The sequence below is a fragment of the Poeciliopsis prolifica genome, unplaced genomic scaffold (genome assembly GCF_027474105.1).
Source record: "Poeciliopsis prolifica strain line A6 unplaced genomic scaffold, Auburn_PproV2 SCAFFOLD023, whole genome shotgun sequence".
Classification (NCBI taxonomy): Eukaryota; Metazoa; Chordata; class Actinopteri; order Cyprinodontiformes; family Poeciliidae; genus Poeciliopsis; species Poeciliopsis prolifica.
In genome coordinates this window covers 810,214-828,532 of record NW_026562398.1, presented here as the reverse complement: position 1 = coordinate 828,532, position 18,319 = coordinate 810,214, and the positions used below count along the sequence as shown (strand labels likewise).

At 37.8% G+C, this 18,319-nt stretch overlaps 1 long non-coding RNA gene across 1 annotated transcript; it reads left to right on the top strand.

The window, feature by feature from the left end:
• The first annotated feature begins 1,233 nt into the window (after positions 1 to 1,233).
• On the top strand, positions 1,234 to 5,468 carry LOC129370170 (uncharacterized). Its single transcript, XR_008607025.1, has 5 exons — positions 1,234 to 1,376; positions 2,102 to 2,133; positions 3,238 to 3,468; positions 3,545 to 3,637; positions 4,344 to 5,468. It is a non-coding gene; the product is annotated as an uncharacterized LOC129370170 (long non-coding RNA).
• Positions 5,469 to 18,319: the final 12,851 nt, after the last annotated feature.

The window sequence follows — 18,319 nt, the reverse complement described above, 5'->3', positions numbered from 1 at the left end:
TACTGTGGTAGAGATAAAACTGTTTCAACTGTGTGCATCAATGCACATTAAGGTATATGTGCTGTTTCAAATGATTAAAATAGGCAGTTAATAGCTTTTTATAGGGGGTTTCATGTATTCACGGATTTTAGATGTTCATGAATGCTTGAGGTTCCTAAACGATGCAAATCTTAGGGGTCCACCATAGTTGACCTTTCAGAAAAATTTGGCAAAAAACTTCAATCTCTGGCTGGGCAAAGCTGGAAGTGACATACAGTAAAAGACCTGTAGCTGTAAACACAACAAATAATGTCATGACAAAACAATACAGTGTACATCACAATATATATTGTAAAATATATCACTAATTTTATCACTAATCTTTATAAATGCAACTTGCATTTCTCTAACCGGTGCTTACCAGCAGCACTTTATGGGAAGCATTGGATACTTTATAAATACACCTAAAAAATTTGTTCATGCCCCATGCGGAGAGCATTGATCAGCATTCAGTAAGTGACGGCCATTATTGAACAAGCAAATGAGCTATGAACCCAAGCTACTCCATTGCTAATCAAACTTATTTTTGTTAAAGCTCCTTTTTTATTGTTTATTTCCTAAATCAAGCAGAAGAACCAATTTTGGCATCGTAAATATGGCTCACAAGATTTCCATTTGTGAAAGCGTGTTCTTCCTCCCGTCCAGGGAAAGAGTTGCTTAAAAGAAGCAGCTCCACTGTCCCACAGTCAGTGCTCTGTGGATACAGAAAGAGCTGTGAAACAAATATTGAAACCTTTTGACAACTGTAGAAATATTTCTCAGATCAGTTTGTTTTTCTGCCAGGACCTTCTTCATCTTCAATGACTGCCTGCAAATACAACTTTGACTTCAAATTTGTAAAATATAAAAAGAAAACAGAAAGGTATTGTGTGTGAACAAACGCATCCCTTCTTCACTCCTCTTAAAGCAACCATCCACTGCAACTCAGACAGACGCGCTAAGTTGCCTTAGTCCCTCGCCTCGTCAGGCCCTGTGGGCTTCAGAGGCCAGGCAGGACCAGAGAGGGTACAAGCTTACACTAACGATAGAGGAAGCCACACTCTAAAAAGTGTATTTGGGCTGTAGTTAATGTTATGGCCTTTTTTACATTAACCTGACTTAATTGTTTGGCTTTAGTTATGTCAACTTACTTTCATGAGTTCAATTAACTTAAAAGACACACATTTCATCTAAAACAACGGTTAACTTTGAGTTGACGTGAACCAATTAAGTTGAATGCAGTTTTACGTCTGACGTCATTACGCAAGCTTTGCCCGAGACAGATCCACTTCTTGTACCGACCGCTTGTGCAGCCGCCATTTCTTCTGACCATCGACTGTCCACCGGATTGTAAAACAGTAAGTATTCTACACATCATGGCAAAATATTATTTAAACGGTGTAAAAATATTAATGACTTTTTCTACCTTTAATTTGAAACAGTTAACTGTTTTTAACGTCGAAGTATCATCAGTTATTTGCTTTGAACACATTTGCTAGTTGTAATTTGCCGCGCTATTCGGCATGTTTGAACTTAACTGCTCTGTTAGTTAGTGAACGTTTATTTTGAGTGTGTACTTTTTATTTGACCCTAAAAACTGAAATAGCTGGAAGCCGGGTATGTAGTGAAAAACATGAAATGTGATTTAGACTGGAGACGTTCAGGGCTGGTGCTGGTGGACCGAGAACTGCTGGCGTGTTCCGGTCGGAAGCTAGACTGGGTCAAAGTGTGGGAGCAGCTAATGCACTGCAGTGGTGGCCAGATTTTATAACAAGAACTACTGGACAGGTTGATTTTTTATGGGTAATCTTAACGTACAGTTTACGGAGGTGTAGTGTTATACGCAAAACTAATTTAATGTGACGCAACTGCGCTCTGCTTGTCACTTGTCACCGTGAGCTGCAGTCAGGGAAGCATTTGTTCCAATTGTCAGCCTGCTTACTGACGACATGATATAAAACGCATAATATCCTGACTGCGCTAATAATCCATAAGATGTCATTTTTCTTAAAAAAGCAAAAAACAAAATAAGCAATTCATGTTTGTAGGAACTTTGAGTTAATTTCTCTTTCCCACTCTCCAGGCCTGGAGCCAAGCATCATCAGACCATAGAAGGTAAGCCATATTTGCTTCACTAAGCTTCTAATTTAGAAAAAAAAGTTAAGTTATTAGTTAATATGCTGTATTGTATCAATAATATGAAAACATATACTCTAAACTAATTCAAAAATAGTTTCGATAAATAACATCATTTTAAAGTAAAAGGAATAATAGGTGGTCAAAGAACGAGATGAAATTAATTTCCTCCAAGGGTTGATGAGCTCTCACTCAACATGGGGTCAGAAGCTCAGTCATCTCGGAGAGGCTGAGATTAGAGCTGTTGCTCCTCTACATCCAGTGGAGCCATTTGAGGCGGCTCGCGCATCTGATTAAGATGCCTCCTGGAAGCCTCCCTGGTGATGTTTTCTGGGCACGGCCTGCCAGGAGGAGGCCATTGTAGCGGGACTATGTCACTCAGCTGGGCTGCAAAGTCTTTAGGATTCCAAAAGGTAGGGAGGTGGCTGGGAGAGGGAAGCTGCCCTTGCAACCCCACTTTTGATTAAGCTGTTAAGAATTAATTATAGTTAAACAACTTTTTGTTTTCCCACCAATATCTAACATTATTTTAATTTCTAACACTTAAAGAGTGGACAGACATAAAAATAGAAAGGCAATGTCATTTTTTGTCCCTCATAGGGAAAATTACATTGCAACAGCAGAAAGTGACAGGCAATTTGTTTACACAAACATACATATACCAATGTGTGTTTTTAAATATGCACACACAGAGAATTAAGAGAAACATACTGTACAACCAGGGCAAAATTACAACCTAAAAATACTTTGGTAGACTTTAAAGTTTAATCCCATCCTAAGAAATATGCAATTGAGAAGGACAATTTAAGAGATGTGCAATTTTGCCTAAAATATTTGCAATACTAACAATATGACATTTATTAATATAGAGAATGTTTTTTTCTAGGATATTAAAAACATACTGTAATAATTATGGTTAAAAATGCATTCAGAATCTATATTTTACCAAACAGATTTCAAGTATTGCATGGGGTAAGATTGTAACAGTACTCAAAATTGACTCTGCATCCATATTTGTTTAATCTTCCTTGCCTTCAGATTTGGCAACATACATGTAACACAGTTCCTCTCTTATCCTTCTAGTGTTTCACTTCATGTGGAGATGCAAAGACTGCGAGAGCTTGTTTTCCAGAAGATCTGAATTGCTCAAGCACTACAAACTAAACCACAGGCATTATGGACGGGGCTATTCATATCCATGCACATATTTAAGTTGCGCATGTAGATTCAAGACCTAAAATTTTGGCAGAGGTGGAATTTGCATAATTTTGAAGAGCATTATTAACCCGGTGGACATGTGGGCTGCACATTATGGTATTTGAATATATTACTGTTACATCAGAAATCTTGTCAGAGATATGGAATATTGATAACAATACATTTTCTCCAGGTGGAGGACATTGGGATTCGAAGGGAATGTGTTCTGAAAGGGCTCATCACCTTTCTTGGAGAGGATCCAGAAGACCTTATTAAGGAATACAGTGTAAGTTTCTTTTAAAGGTTTGAAGCCGCATCTTAACCCATTCAGGAAAATTGAAAAATTCAATGTCAGTTGCTTGTACCTTTTAAATTATTTCTGGCCTGCATTTTCTATATTTAAACATATGTTTTAATACATCAGGCAGATTTGGTGTCAGAATTGTAAATTTAACATGGTTATGTCCTGCTTAAATCCAACAGTGGTGTGCTTTGCTATTCAGCAAAGACCATTATCTAACTTCACTATCAACTTCATTTCCTGTTCACCAATATAACAAACAAGTTAATAAGAATGTTTTAGTCATGCTATTTTCATACCAGCTCCAAAATATCTGATAAGTAACAGAAATATGCATTTTGTGTTGATTTCCAACCTAAGATGACCATTGGCTTGGACTACTATTCTGCTTTGATGTATAATCTATGAATTTGTTTAAGCTAAAACCTGCAATATGACAAAACACATATAAAGTTACATCCTTGTATTATCTTTTCTAAAAACCTTAAAAATCACCCTTTGAGTTATTCAATTTTTAATGCAACTTTGAACTTGGAAAATTTATCAAGGATATTTCAGATGCCATAAACGATTCTCTTCAATTCACAAGCTGTGCACTTGTACTTAATGCTTGCATTTATAAGGCTTTTATTTGTCAACTGACAGATTAGTTACAGTCTTCAAGTTTAACATATGGTTTATCTCACTACAGGGCAGCTGTGGAGATGATGCCCAGATGGATCTCAAACAACTCACCCTGGCAATGTTTGTGATTCGGAAGAAGGGAGAGGGATTGGAAGAATCCCCAGAAGACATTGGCATTGTCATTGAGGGAGTGGAGGTGTTGCATGACCTGACTTCAGTTGCCTCAGCATGTGCCCTGCTTCTGGGTTTGATATATGCCCTTAACCTGGCTTATCCGAAGCCTCTGCGCTTCACATTTGAAGTGTTTCAAAAAATCTTCATGCAACTTGACCAACACAAAATGTCTCCTAAAGTTCAGAATTTGTTAGGAAGACTTCAGACCTCTCAGTAAAGACAATTGTATGTTGTGCAAAATGACAGATTATTTTCTGTCTTTGTTTGAACATGAGGGGGCTGTGTTTTGGAAGCTTAACCTCAAGGGACTGAACTTTTTGAATTTCTTTTGGGACATTGTGCATATTAAAGCCACAGCATTAGTAGGCTGCTGTAGTATTGTTCACAGACACTTTCACAGTGTTTTTTCATATTTTTTTTCAATTTGGATTAAGCAGTGCTTAATGTTTACTATTCTGTTCTGATGTCAGTTAACTTAAGTATCGGAGATGGTTTAAATGCTGCAAGCCATGACCCCACAACCTTGTTTGAAAGCATGTAGATGTTATTGCTTGTTTTCAGTTTGTTCTTGAAGATGTTAAAAACAGACACACATGTTCTTACATTTTATGTAAAAACAGTTTAGGGATTGAGAATGTTGATTTCCTTTATTTTAGGAGGACTTGTGGTAAATCTGAAAAACATTGTTTTTCAGAGGAATACATCTGGATTCTACAAGCTCACACAGGGATGTCCAAAGTTTGTCCTGGAGAGCCATCAATGTGCAAATGTCAGATGGACTATTTCAATACCACCTTGCTGAATTTACACACCAGCAGACACTCAGCTGAGCAGAGGCATAGTAATGAGCACTTAATTTTATTTGGAGATTGGATTCATCTGAAAGTTGGAGGATGGTAGCTCTCCAGAACTGGACTTGGGGTACCCCATGTTCAGTTTACTAAAAAGCTAACTCAATTAAGCAGACAAGCAAAAGATCTGTGTAGTATGTTCAGTGCAAAATGTGTTGTGAAAAATCTGTAAGTTTGTGATTTCACAATAAAATTTAACATTTTCTATTTGTGCAGTGTAGATTTGTTATAACCAAGTTGAATTTTTGGGTAGTGTAAAGGAATTTTACTGCTATTGTAAAAGCTAAAACATACTTTAAAAGTGATTTATATTTAAGCATTATTGTAAGTACAAAATATGCATAAACGACTTTGGGGTAGTTTCATTTTTTAACTTAGAACAACTTACATTTTTGAGTTGACTTTCTATAAATTTAAGTAAGATGGATTAAACATTTGTATATGAAATAAAGTAAATAAATTGCGTTAGACTGACCTAAATTTATCAAGTTAAACAAACTAAAAAAATTATGTTGATCCAACTTAATTGAATTACTTGTTACCTACAGAAGTAATTCAATTAAGTTGGATCAACTTTTTTCTTTTTAGAGTGCATGTCCAGTGGGCTGGAGCCTGAGAAGACCCTGCACCATTGTTCTGCCAACCCACTGACAGCGTGTGATTTAGGACCAGAGCTGCCCAGGAGCGTTAGGGGAGGAATAGGAGCAAGGGAGGTCACAGAGTGGCTCCACAGGCGCCCTTCAACAATCCTACCCGAATCCCTCCATCCATGAGACGGCAAAATGAATCATGGCTGACCCAGTGCTAGGCCTGAGCTTGGGCCTGGCCTGGCCATTCCACTTCCATCAACCCCCTCCTCTCCCTGGAAAAAAACTTGACAAATCTGGTGTTTATTTACTTAAAAAGACCAGGAGAAAGAGCAAAGGGGGGGCAGGTAAAAAAACTGCTTAAAATCAATACAGAGTTAGCAGTTCCTGCCCTGCTGCTGCTCTTTTTTTGTTTGAACGGCAGAAGAAATATAACCTGGAGCCTAATAAGAATCCCAGGTGGAGACGGGTTGCAGGTGTCCTCTGCAACCTGCACATAACCAAAGGGAAACTCTAGAAAAGGTACAGCCAGCAGAGAAGAGGAGAAGAGATCCAAAAGTGCTCTTTAGACCAGCTGACATTAATGAGGTAGGTAACAGTATGCTGGGCCCTAAACAGTTAAAAGAAACACAAAACACAATAGTCAAAGTCCAAACTGTAGATGATGTATGTCCTTAGCCAGAGACATGAGAGACAAAATTTGTCTTCAAAGTTTGACTCCAGACAACGAAGCATTGAATCCACAAAGCTTCCACTCTCACCACATGACAGGGAGAAAACAGATAAGGCAAGCTTTCATGGGAGAGGGAGGGTGGCCATCACGCTGGCCCCCTAAAAAGAAATAGCAGCGGTGAGCTGTCAAGGTTTCTGTCATATCCTACATCACCTCAGCCGCCCATTCCATCCCATCTCTGGCAAGCCATGCAGACGGCTACGGCCAAGGATGAAAGTGCTGGAAAATGGAAGTCATTGTAAACCATTTTCTGCCCTGGAGCCCCCACCTCAGTCGTCCTCTCCATCTCCACCCCTCTTCTTCCCAACTGCTCTTGAAGACAAATGGGCGCAGGGCAATGACAGAGTGCCTGGTCCACAAATCACCAGCGGCTGAGCTGCACGTCCACTGCTTCCTCTTCCCCCGCTGCCCCCTCCCTGCACGTAACCTCACAACCCTCCACCCCCCAATTCCCGGCCGCTCCATTAGTCATGTGCACACGGGCAGCAGCCAGCAGCCGTAATTAGACAAGGACAAATCGCCGGTCGCGGACACAGACGAGTCCGGCCGCTAAATAAGGCCCTTCCATCCTGTAGGGTGGGCGGCAAAAAAGGGCCAAGAAGGAGACTGGGGTGTCAGACAGAGAAGAGGGAAGAGGATGGTACTGTCCAAAGAACAATATCATGTTGGTTTGGCCTGAAATGATAACTCATTATTATACAGCAGGACAGATCAAACCCATTGACCAATAAAGTAAACAGTAAATCCAGTATGGATCAACCTCTGCTGCGCTCCAGAATGATCAAAGCCTGAAGTTATAAAATACTACTAGAGCACCTGGTGCTGCCTTTGGTAAGACTTAGAAGTAGTTTTGGCATCAAAACATGAAAGTTAATTTTATGTATAGCTTACTTAAAAAAAAAAAAAAAAAAAAAAAAACATTAAAAAGTGTGGTGGAGAATATATGAATAACTTCCAAAGAGGCAAGTGTGCAGCAGAACAAATCCTGGTAAGCACTTTACATCTGAAGCTGCAATATGGATCATACAAAGTTAAATAGATGTAAGACATTCCTTATATGTTTTGGAAAGGTCAAATATGATCAAAATGATATTTACTGTGCTCAAGATGGACCCAGTGTTTGTGTTAAAAGGTGACACTTGGATCAGAGATCAAGTTTGATCAGTGATCCACCCAATAATCAAGAGAAGACCAAGTGTTTTGTTGCTGCAAGTAATATTTTGACTTGCATTCTGGAAGAGTAAGACATTTATCTGTAAGGTAGAATTGATTCATATTATTCTGATACAGCAAAATTACTTTAAGAAGACAATCTAAAGCATTCTGAAATACTGAACTGTGCTTAAATTATTAAATTTAACTAGATTTCCAAATGTAGCTTCACTTTTATTAGAAGGAGGAACCAAATCAAGATAGCATTACATTCCTTTGAGTGCAACTCCACTACGTCATTTGTTTTTTTGATGGCCCAATCAGTTTTAAATATATAAATGAAGTAAATAATGCAAAGCTGAAGCAATAAAGTGCAATAAAGAGGTTTCAGGGTCCGTTAAGTGCAACATTAGAAGGATAAAATTACCCAAACTGAGAACTTACTGAATCAGATTACACATAGACGAAGAAACCAGGAGTCAACAAAATATAAATTAGAGCCATATGAGTGTAGAGCAGCCTGAATCCACAGAGGAGTATCGGTAACAATTGCTTTGGCCAGGTCAGAGCTGCAATACATTCCCTGGGCAACATGAAACTGACCAACACACACGCACAGCATGCTCCACTGGAGCAAACTTTATTGATCTGCCACCTAATTTCCTAATTAGTTTTTATTGGATTTCATAATCGTCATCAGGGCACATCAAAAGAAACTCAAAACCCCAGCAACATTTTCTGCCCTCCTCAACATAATTTTTTTAACAGTTAAAATGAAGCCATGTATTCAATTGCAAGTCCCCAGCTGTGAGAGCAACTCTTTTTTTTTTTTCCATTACCCCTCCAGAACTCCTTGGACAGCAAACACTGCACAAACACACCATTTCTCCTATGTGCAGTAACTGATGTTTAGCATTGCACATTTTCTGCATGATCTGCTGCTATTTGTCACAGTGCTCTCTCCGCAGTCGCCTCTTACTTGTAGCACTTGTTAAACACACTGCAGTATGGGGCCTGGAAAAATGTGGAGACGGCAGAAAAAAAAAAAAAAAAAAAACAGTACCCTTCAGACAACAATTTAGTTGTTTAGCCTTTCTACTTCCTTATGTTTTTACATAACTAAGCAATAAAACTCTCCCGACCAAAAACTTTTAGTCATGCTCCTTTCTCTTCAACGTTTCTGCTTATGAGCCACACCAGCCTGTCAAGGTTTATGCTCAAGACACAAAAACTTCTTTAAAAAATAATCTGTGATTAGCACAGCTGTCAGCTTCATGAATAACTGAATGTCAATCAGCAATCCGAACTATTTAAAAAACACAACCACGGGTTAGTGGTTGTGGTTTTTTTCCTTAAAGACTGCAGGACTTATGACTGCTATGGAATAACATTTTCTACTTTGTGCCATCTAGCTTGTCACAAATGAAAGGACAACGTAGAGGGATGAAATGGTAGTCTGCACAGAAAGTGTGTATTTGCAACTCTGATCTAATCTCAATACCATAACATAAAAAATAAATCTGGAGCCTTTTGTTCCACTGCCAGATATTCATCAATTGATCCATCTTTCCATCGTTTTGTCTACGGCATGGACTTTAAGAATGCAGGGGAGCCTTTATACATCACATGTTTTAAAAAAGCAGAAGGAGGGAAAAATATGGAAAAATGTGACAAGAGTCCCGTTATTGTTAGTGGACCATAAATCCAAAATGATGAGTTAAAGAAAAAAGTGCAGTGGGAGTCAAAGACCACAGCCCCTCGCAAAGATTAATACCCGAGACTCTCCCCTTACTCTTATAACAACCTATTTTAATGATGTGAAACACCAAATACACCTTAATGTACATTAGCACACAGTAGAAACTGCCTCAGCACTGCCCCAGAAGCTGAAGTCCTCAATCTGCCAATCAGCACCAAGGAAAATGATTAGCACTCCTAGTTATGCCCCTTTTCTCCCTAGGAACTTCAACTCCTATAGCTTAATTTTCTGTCAAATATTTTAAATGTGCTCCTCGCAAATCTATAATAAATGTTTAGACTGTTTAGTTGTGCAGCAGCAATAGTATTGTTTTTTTTCTACAAAGGTATCAAACATTTTGCAATCCTCTGTCTGAAAAACTATAAAATATTCCTCTTTAGTCCTTTCTTTCCTTTTCTCCTGATGTACATAGTTCCACTTAACAGCAAGTCAATACCATTTAAGCAAAAGATCATTTCTTCTGATTTACTATTTATTTTAATCCAGATTTCTTTGATCCAGTCCAATAATTTACAATCCAAACATTTAGACTCCAATCCAAACAAAATTCTACAAAATTCTATAATTAAATAAGTGATTCATTATTTTGAATACAAAAAAATACATGAGTTTAAAATGATTTATTTCCCTAAATAATGTCAACAAACCACTCAACCAATTAGATAAAGTGGAAAAATTCTGCAGAAGTCAGAAAAATCTTGTAATGCAAAAATAGCACAACTACACACTGTGAAGTACATTAGTCAACCAATTAGATATTTTTTGCTCATGAACAAGAAAAGTATTTAGATTAAATATTTTTATGAAACATTTGAATGCAGTAGAAAATAAGGCAAACATATTTAAACAGGATTAAAGTCTGTTACAGTTTTATCAAATTTCACTGCCTTTTTTCACACAGCGAGGACATGACTCCAGCTGTTGAAATCCCTCTAAATGACCCAACCTGTGCTCACACTGGGGTGCCTAACAGGGTCCCAGGAAAGCAGGACAAACTTAAATCCCAGTGAAGATGTTTTTGGCCTTGATCACCACACCCATCGATCCCTGGCTGATTCCCACTCAGATACGTCTTATTTTATTAGTGGCTTCGGCCTTCTGCCGCCCCATTCGCCTGTGATCAATACTAGCATGAGGATGGCCCTTATTTTTCACTTTTAGTGCCTTAACGCTGTTTAACCGTGTCACCTGATAAACGACAGGCCCTCCCCAAACACTGATGTCCTATTGATTTCTCCCTCATTCGGCCATCCCTTCCTTCGTCACTGTTCCATTGTTTTTTATCTCCAGTTATCGCTTCTCTCCCATCTCTATACCTTGACCCCCACGTTCACAAGAGACCTTGGTCGTCTCTGACAGGGGAATGTGAAATACCAGTATATTCACCTCTTCACATGTACTAAGGAAGGGAGAGATACTTTAGTGCTGCGGGAAGGATTCTTGTTTTCTACTTTCCATCAACATCATCTACCAATGATGCCCGCACTTGCGAGCCGGAGTGGAGATCAGTGTGCATGAGCGCATCCACTAAGCTGGATGCAGTGAGCACAATGCAACAGATGTTATGACAACCTGGAGGGAGACAGCTCCATCCATCATCCCCTGAAGTCCTGATGATCGAAGCAGGGTTCGGAAGGAGCAGGGTTTGTGGAGAAAACGGCTCTGGGGTAACTTACAATCCACTTACATGACTTCTATCTGGGCTATAATTATATAAACATCTAATGTGTGCGTAATATGGCGGAAACAGATGAACTGTAGAAAAAGACGTCGGCGATCTGAAATAAAACTCAATTTACAAAAGGAATTACAAACGGGAGGATTGACGCGCTTTTTGACTGCACCCGTTTGAGTTCATCTCTTTTCTCAGACAGTACATTATTTATGCAAAATTAAACCTGCTCTTATTCCTGCTTAGCCTTGCTCATCCACTCAGTTACCACTTTATTGATCTCTCATCTAAAGCACTTCTGTAAATCCAGTCTGCTACCTTCCAGCCACAGAGCCAGGAGAGACGGGTTCCTTATCACCAAATAGGTTATGATGCCAACTTCAACTTCTAATTCACTTGATAACGTTATCTTATTGTTGTGAAGTGCTTGTTTTTATTTTTACCCTGGTAAGTGTATCAACGTTTTTGTTTGAAAGTTTATGAGCTTAAATTTCACACAATTGTGATTGTGGTTTGTGTCTGGAAAAGAAGAGATGTGGAAATATTCTTAACCAAAACTTTTTTTTATTAGAAATACACATCTAATATTCTGCAATGTGTATAAAAATATACATAAAAGATGTGTGTATGTGCAAAGTTTTACTTTAATTTGGCCACACTGCAATCAGCTATGGAAACGTAATATTAAAATTTTGATGGAACAAACATCACTTAAGGAACAGTTTATGCAATTTTAACTGTTTTTGGAAAAAAAGAACAAAAGAATCATTCCAAGTGTTCTCTATAATACTGTGGGTCACAGTTTCAACTAAAACATATCCAGAACATCCTGTACTAGTTCTTCCTTGTTTGTTTATGTACAGTTTCTTTCAATTGCATCAACGGGCCAAGCTCAAAATCAAATCAAAATCCCTTCATCTACAACTTAAATTCATTTCATAACCACAATATTGTGCATGACGCCAGCACAAACCATGTACCTACTTTTCTGTATTTGTTGGTTTGTTTAAACTTTCTAAACTACACTGAACATCAGAACAGCATTTTAGTGTACAAGAAAAGAAATTAGCAACACAGAATAATTTACTCTTCAAAATACAATTCAGCTATAAGTCAGTTAGAGAGTCTGGCAAGGTGTTACCTCTTTGCATTTCATTTAAATAATTAAACATCGTCTTTTATAGAAGCATGGCCTAGCATCTTTTATTAGCCTCTGCCGTCCACTCCAACGGTGGGTTAAGTGATAAATTGACATTTACAGTCTGCCCTGCCAAGTTACACAGGGTACAGAGCACACTGAGAAACTGGCCGTGAAGCAATAACTGGGGAACAGGCAAGAGATTTTCTATTAACACAATGGGAGAGGAGTAAAAGAGGTTGGGGGGAGAGGAGTGGGTACGTGAAGTCCATTTTCTTGAGCAAAACTGCCCCACTCTTACAGCCGCTCCAGCCTGTCTGAAGAGTTCAAGGTGTAGACTTGGAGGAGCTCTAGCCCCAGCTAGTGGTATTAGAGTCCCACTGCCAAGACAGACCACAGCAAACACATTAATCATGACCAGGGGAGTGTAAAATTCAATCGGCTCCTTCCATCCATTTCATGTGAAGCAGACTGAAGGCCGGCCTTGTAGTGCCGGAAAAAGGGAGGATGGGAAAAAAAGGGAGAAAAAGGAAAAAAAAAAAAAAGGAGCTCCCTACACTTCATCAGAACCCCCTACTTCATAACAAATGGAGTGTCTCTCCAGTGGAGGAGTGCCATCAGAAATGCGCGGTCTCTCTATCCATTTAATCCCGGCAGCGGAGGAAGGGTCAGGGAGGGAGCAGTGGGCGCGTGTTCTGCTCTCCGCTTGCCGCTTCTCCAGTCACACAGTAAACTACCTTTTAGGAATTGTTTCTCAATAAGAAATGATCAGTCCATTTATCTGCGCCAGGCGGGCCTGTCTCCTCACCCAGACCTCCAATATTTTTCGTTTGACCTGATCAGGGCTATAAACTAGACCGAGACACTTTCAATTTGTCACCCAAGGAGGCCTCTGTGAGTCCCAGGCTACTGATTGCATCCAGCCTCCCAAATATAAAAATTCCTCTGGAGCTTGAAACCTAAGTGTTTTTTTTTTCTTCTCTTTCAAGTATACAGCAGCTCAGAAAAAGGGTCCAAGCAGTGGAAATTATTGTTGATAATAGAAGTCTCTTATAATGTTGTCTTTACAATACACATTTATGTATCAAATACACACAGAGCCTTCAAGTATTCATATTGTTTTTACATTTTTTGGCTTATTGCAACTTCAAACTTCTTTGTGTTTCATCTGGATTTTATGTCCCAGCAACATGCAGTTGCACTGAAATGTGGCATGAAAAGAATATATTATTTCATTTATTTTTTTTACAAATGGGAATCTGAAAAATGTGGCATGCACATGTTTTCAGTGCCACCTGATTCAATGGGAGAAGCATCAATTAACTCAACATGCTAAAACAAAAATATTTGCCTTCTTCACAAAATAGTTCAAACTCTAATTGAATGGTAAGCATTTGCCAACAACTTTCCAAGTTTCACCATAGGAACTAGACGTAAATCCCACCCAAAGTGAGATTTACTTTGACTGGGCCACTCTAAGATAAGAATATGTTTTGAATAGACCCGGGCAATTTGTAGCCCTTGGAATAATTTTATGCGTAAAGGTCAAATTTGACAGCAAATAAGGTTGATGTAAATTTACATTTTTTATTTTTTGTTGTTCTCATTACAAAGTAAAACCTTAAAATGGAAAATGCTAGAACACAAAATCTTTGGTCTTCATCGACCATCATTTTTGCTTTTGTTTTATTTTATAATGAAAAACTACTACAAATATCCATTCACTTTTATTCAAATTTAGGCACACCAATTTATTAAACTTGACTAATTATAGCAGACAGTTTAACAGAAAGAAATACCCAAATCTTTGTTGTTGACTTTAGACAAAGACAAAATTTCAGACCAAAACAACATTTGGGATATTCCATTAATTTTTTAATGACACACCAAAAAAATCAAAACTGTTTTGGTTTTCGGATCTACAATAATTTGAAGATCCCTCAGACTACTTTGCACCTTTCATTACCATAGCTAATGCTTAGTATATTGTCAAGATGATTAGAAAAGTGCAAATACTTTGAACTCAATGATGGCATGTGGCAAAATAGTTTGAACATCCCCTTCTGCTGTCACTCTCACTGTATGTTACCAGTTATTGTAACATACACAAAGTCTAAGGAAGAAAACCCTAACAGATTTTCTTCCAGGATTAGCCTGCATTTACCATCTTCAAACTTCTCATCAGTACTAAACAGCATTATGTCCCTTCAGATGAAAAGCATGATGCCACCACCACCATGCCACCACCACCATGTCTCAATGTGAGGAAGGAATGTTCAGGGTAATACAGAATTTTTCTTTCCAGGAATTTGCATGCATGTCAAAAGGTAAAATTTTTATCTCATATGACACCTTTTTGCACCTTTGCTGTGTTCTTTATACATCTTGTGGCATATAAGTTTTACATGTTATTGCTGTCTTCTGGATAATCTGTCATAAAGGCAAATTTCATGAAGCATTTGATAAATGGAGTGACAGAATCTCCCATTTGAACTGGAATTTATTCAGATGTAAAAAGGGCTGAATACATAGTCAATGATTTTTTTTATTCAAATATATGTTGAGAGGGAGGGGGGACTTCCTCTCCTCCTCTTTACAATTATGAACTACACTGTGATGGTCTATCACATAAAATTCACATAAATATTCATAAATAAAATTAAAGTCTGTCAATATAAAATATGAAACAGGTAAAGAAGCACCTTTAACTAAAAAGCTACAGATATCTTTGAAGGGCTCAACAAGTATAAGAAAATAATCCAAAAACAGGTGAAAATCGTTCATTACTAATTATTCAGGGTGGAAACATATTAACCAACTTGTTTTCTTTCAAAACATGAACAAACGTTGAACTGGGGATAATTACACTTCACACATGACTTCATCTCCCATCAAGCCCTCTTAAAATAGTTAAACATTCCTTGAATTGGATGGAACATGTCAATGATTTTTTTGACAGCACTGAAATATGACGAGAAAACGCTGAAGCACACACTCACAACCTGTTCAAACTGCCGCCTCGTTCCGGTCACATGCATGCTATTAATCACTGATGTCTCCGGCTGTCACCTCACATGTACGAGCTTATAGAACACTAATGGGCCACTGAGCGAAGCAGGAAAACATATGTACTAATGTGGCCTTTCTACACTTACTTGTTTTTGTCCTCCGTGCAGATATCAGGTGGATGGAGTCAGGCTTCCCATTGGATAATATTGAGATAATACATGCAGATCCAGTTCCCCCTCAAAGGATCCCTAGAGAAAAAAAAAGCAGGAAATGGTTTTTCTTAAAGCTTTTTAGGACAAGGAAGACTTTTGTTCCACTGTACGTCAGCAGACAATGTCATAATTGCGTAACCTTAATTTATCTTTTTATAGCCGGACTAATAAGCCTTATTACTAATCAGTCAATAAAAGTCTAAAGATACAGTAGTTTGGAATAGTCTTTTTTTTTCTTTACTGTCAAGTTTTATAACTCTACTGTGCTTTGCAAAAGTTTTTATAACCTTTTTCCATTTTGTCACATTAGACCAGGGGTGGGCACTGCTGGTCCTCGAGGGCTGGTGTCTGAGATGTCTCCCTGGTCCAACACACCTGAATCCAATATCTGAATCACCTCCTAAATCCAGTCAAGTTCTCCAGAGTCCTGCTAATGACCTCATTATTTGACTCAGGTGCATTGAAGTAGAGATACATCTAAAAGTTGCAGGACTCTAAACCTTAAAGACTGGATTTGAGGACCCCTGTGATAGCTCAACACCAAGTAGTGCATTATTCTACCTACTCCTAGTGTTTTTGGCATCTAATAGTTGTGGGGTGCATAAAGACTTGGATAGATTGTCCCGAAACCTGTGCCATCTCTTTTGCTTTCTTGTTTGCATCACCGTTCAGGTGAACCCAATTTGTCATTCTTGTGCTAACAGACACAACCACTTTTTATCGGTTGTGTCATCTGGGATTGACATCTGCAGACAAACGTCTTTTCTTCTTTGCAGTGTAAAAAGTTACAGATTAATAAATTTAACAGCAAAACTAATTTTAAAGATTAGCCTAATCTATTACTAATACTATTGGTATTGTTATCAACTCTCCAACCATGCAAATCTCTTAGCACGAATGAGGCTTAAAACACAGTAAGTCAATTTATTTATTTATTTATTTATTTAGTTTTTTGTAGATACACATTCTCAAATTAACCACACAGTCTTGGAGAAGATATGATGAAAACTGTTGTGGAGAAATGACGTTTGGGACTCACTCAAACAAGAAACATAAGTGATTAACCAAATCATGTGCCTTTCAAAGCAGTTAATCAGTACAAGACTTCCATTAAAAATAAATCGTAAAGCATATAAAGTGCAGCTTTAACACAACGCTGTGTTTTGTTTTCTCGGTCAAAACAAACTTTGTTTGCAATATGCAAAATATGCATGAAATTAATAAGTAAAATGCACTCCAATCTTTTAGGATCCTGCCACTTTTGTTGTGAGGCACATTTATCTACATGGCTGAAGGACATTGTTTCGTTTTCCCCTCTAATAGGTTTAGTCTTATTTTATTTCTTCAAGATTCACGAATGCGTGATTTTTGGTCCAATATCATTATCTAAGTCCATCAGGCTTCTTTGAAAATGCGCGACCATTAAACAACAGGCAGTATTTAGGCCACACCTAACCACATCTGATGGCGATCACTGTGTCACACACAACTTTACATCTAAAGACACAAACACATGAAGATATCTTTAAAGTACCTATCAGGGATATAATGCAAAAAATTTCATTAAATGCTATCAAAATTCTGTGTTACACTAGAAAGTGTATCAGATTGTTTTTAAATTAAAAAATAAAATATCAAGGTCACCTTGTAGCAGAAAGGAATAAAAGGACTTGATGTTTTTTGGGTTTTTCTTTTTTGTGAATTGTTGTTTGAGACTTATTTACTCATGTTTTCTGTTTCTTATGTTTTCTTATCTTTTTTGTTTGAAAGGAAATATAATTAAGGTAATCTTGCTTACAATTATTAATGTGGGTCTATTTTTTTCCCCGTTTTACATTTTTCAACACCTTCTTGAAGCTCTTTAACTGAACTAGTTCAGGTTATCTATTCTGTATGATTCCATCTGTCTCTTTTGTTTTTTATACGGCTGTGGCTGATTTTATTGATGTTTGCTGGCATTTGTTCAAGCACAGCTTCCATAAGGTCCACAGGTCATTTCAGACCTTTAATTTTATTTTTTTCCAGCCATTATGCAGTGGATTTTTTTTTTTTTTTTAACGCTTGGATTGTTGTTCTGGTCCAATCTTCAACTTTCTTACAGATAGCCTCACATTTGTTTCTAGAATTCTTTGGAGTTCATGGTCCATTCAATGACCATGAACAATGACTTCTATGTGAACCACAATCTATTCCCGAGGCAAGTCAAAGTGCTTCACATGAAAATAAAGGAGTCGGGATAAAGAGATTGACATTAAAATCAAGAAGTATTGCAGTGTTATCAAATAAATCAGTAAGAATAGAAAAGAACGGATAAAGCAATACTTTACCTTCTCTGATTTCAGTTTGATAAGTCCAAATAATCACATTTGTACTTGTGCACAATGCACATCACTGTTTGATAATTAACACAATTAACACACAGTTGTCACAGTAGATTAAAATTTCCCTTAAAATTTGTATCTTAATATGTTTTTCTTTTAATGCTGTTATGTAAGTAAACTTTCCTTGTCTAAACTGGAGAGCAGTGCAAACATATTTTTCGTACATATACATATATTCAATAAATAAACATGATGTTGGCAGGATCTCATATTGTTGCAACAAGGATCTTCTTAGTTAAATGGACTAAAACTGTTTTAACACATTTCCCGCCACCAAATGTCCATATCACGCAGTGTTTTTAAATATAGACCAACATATTACTACAGCTACTGTCCCACATACTCTCCACAACACATCATTAAACTGACACGTGT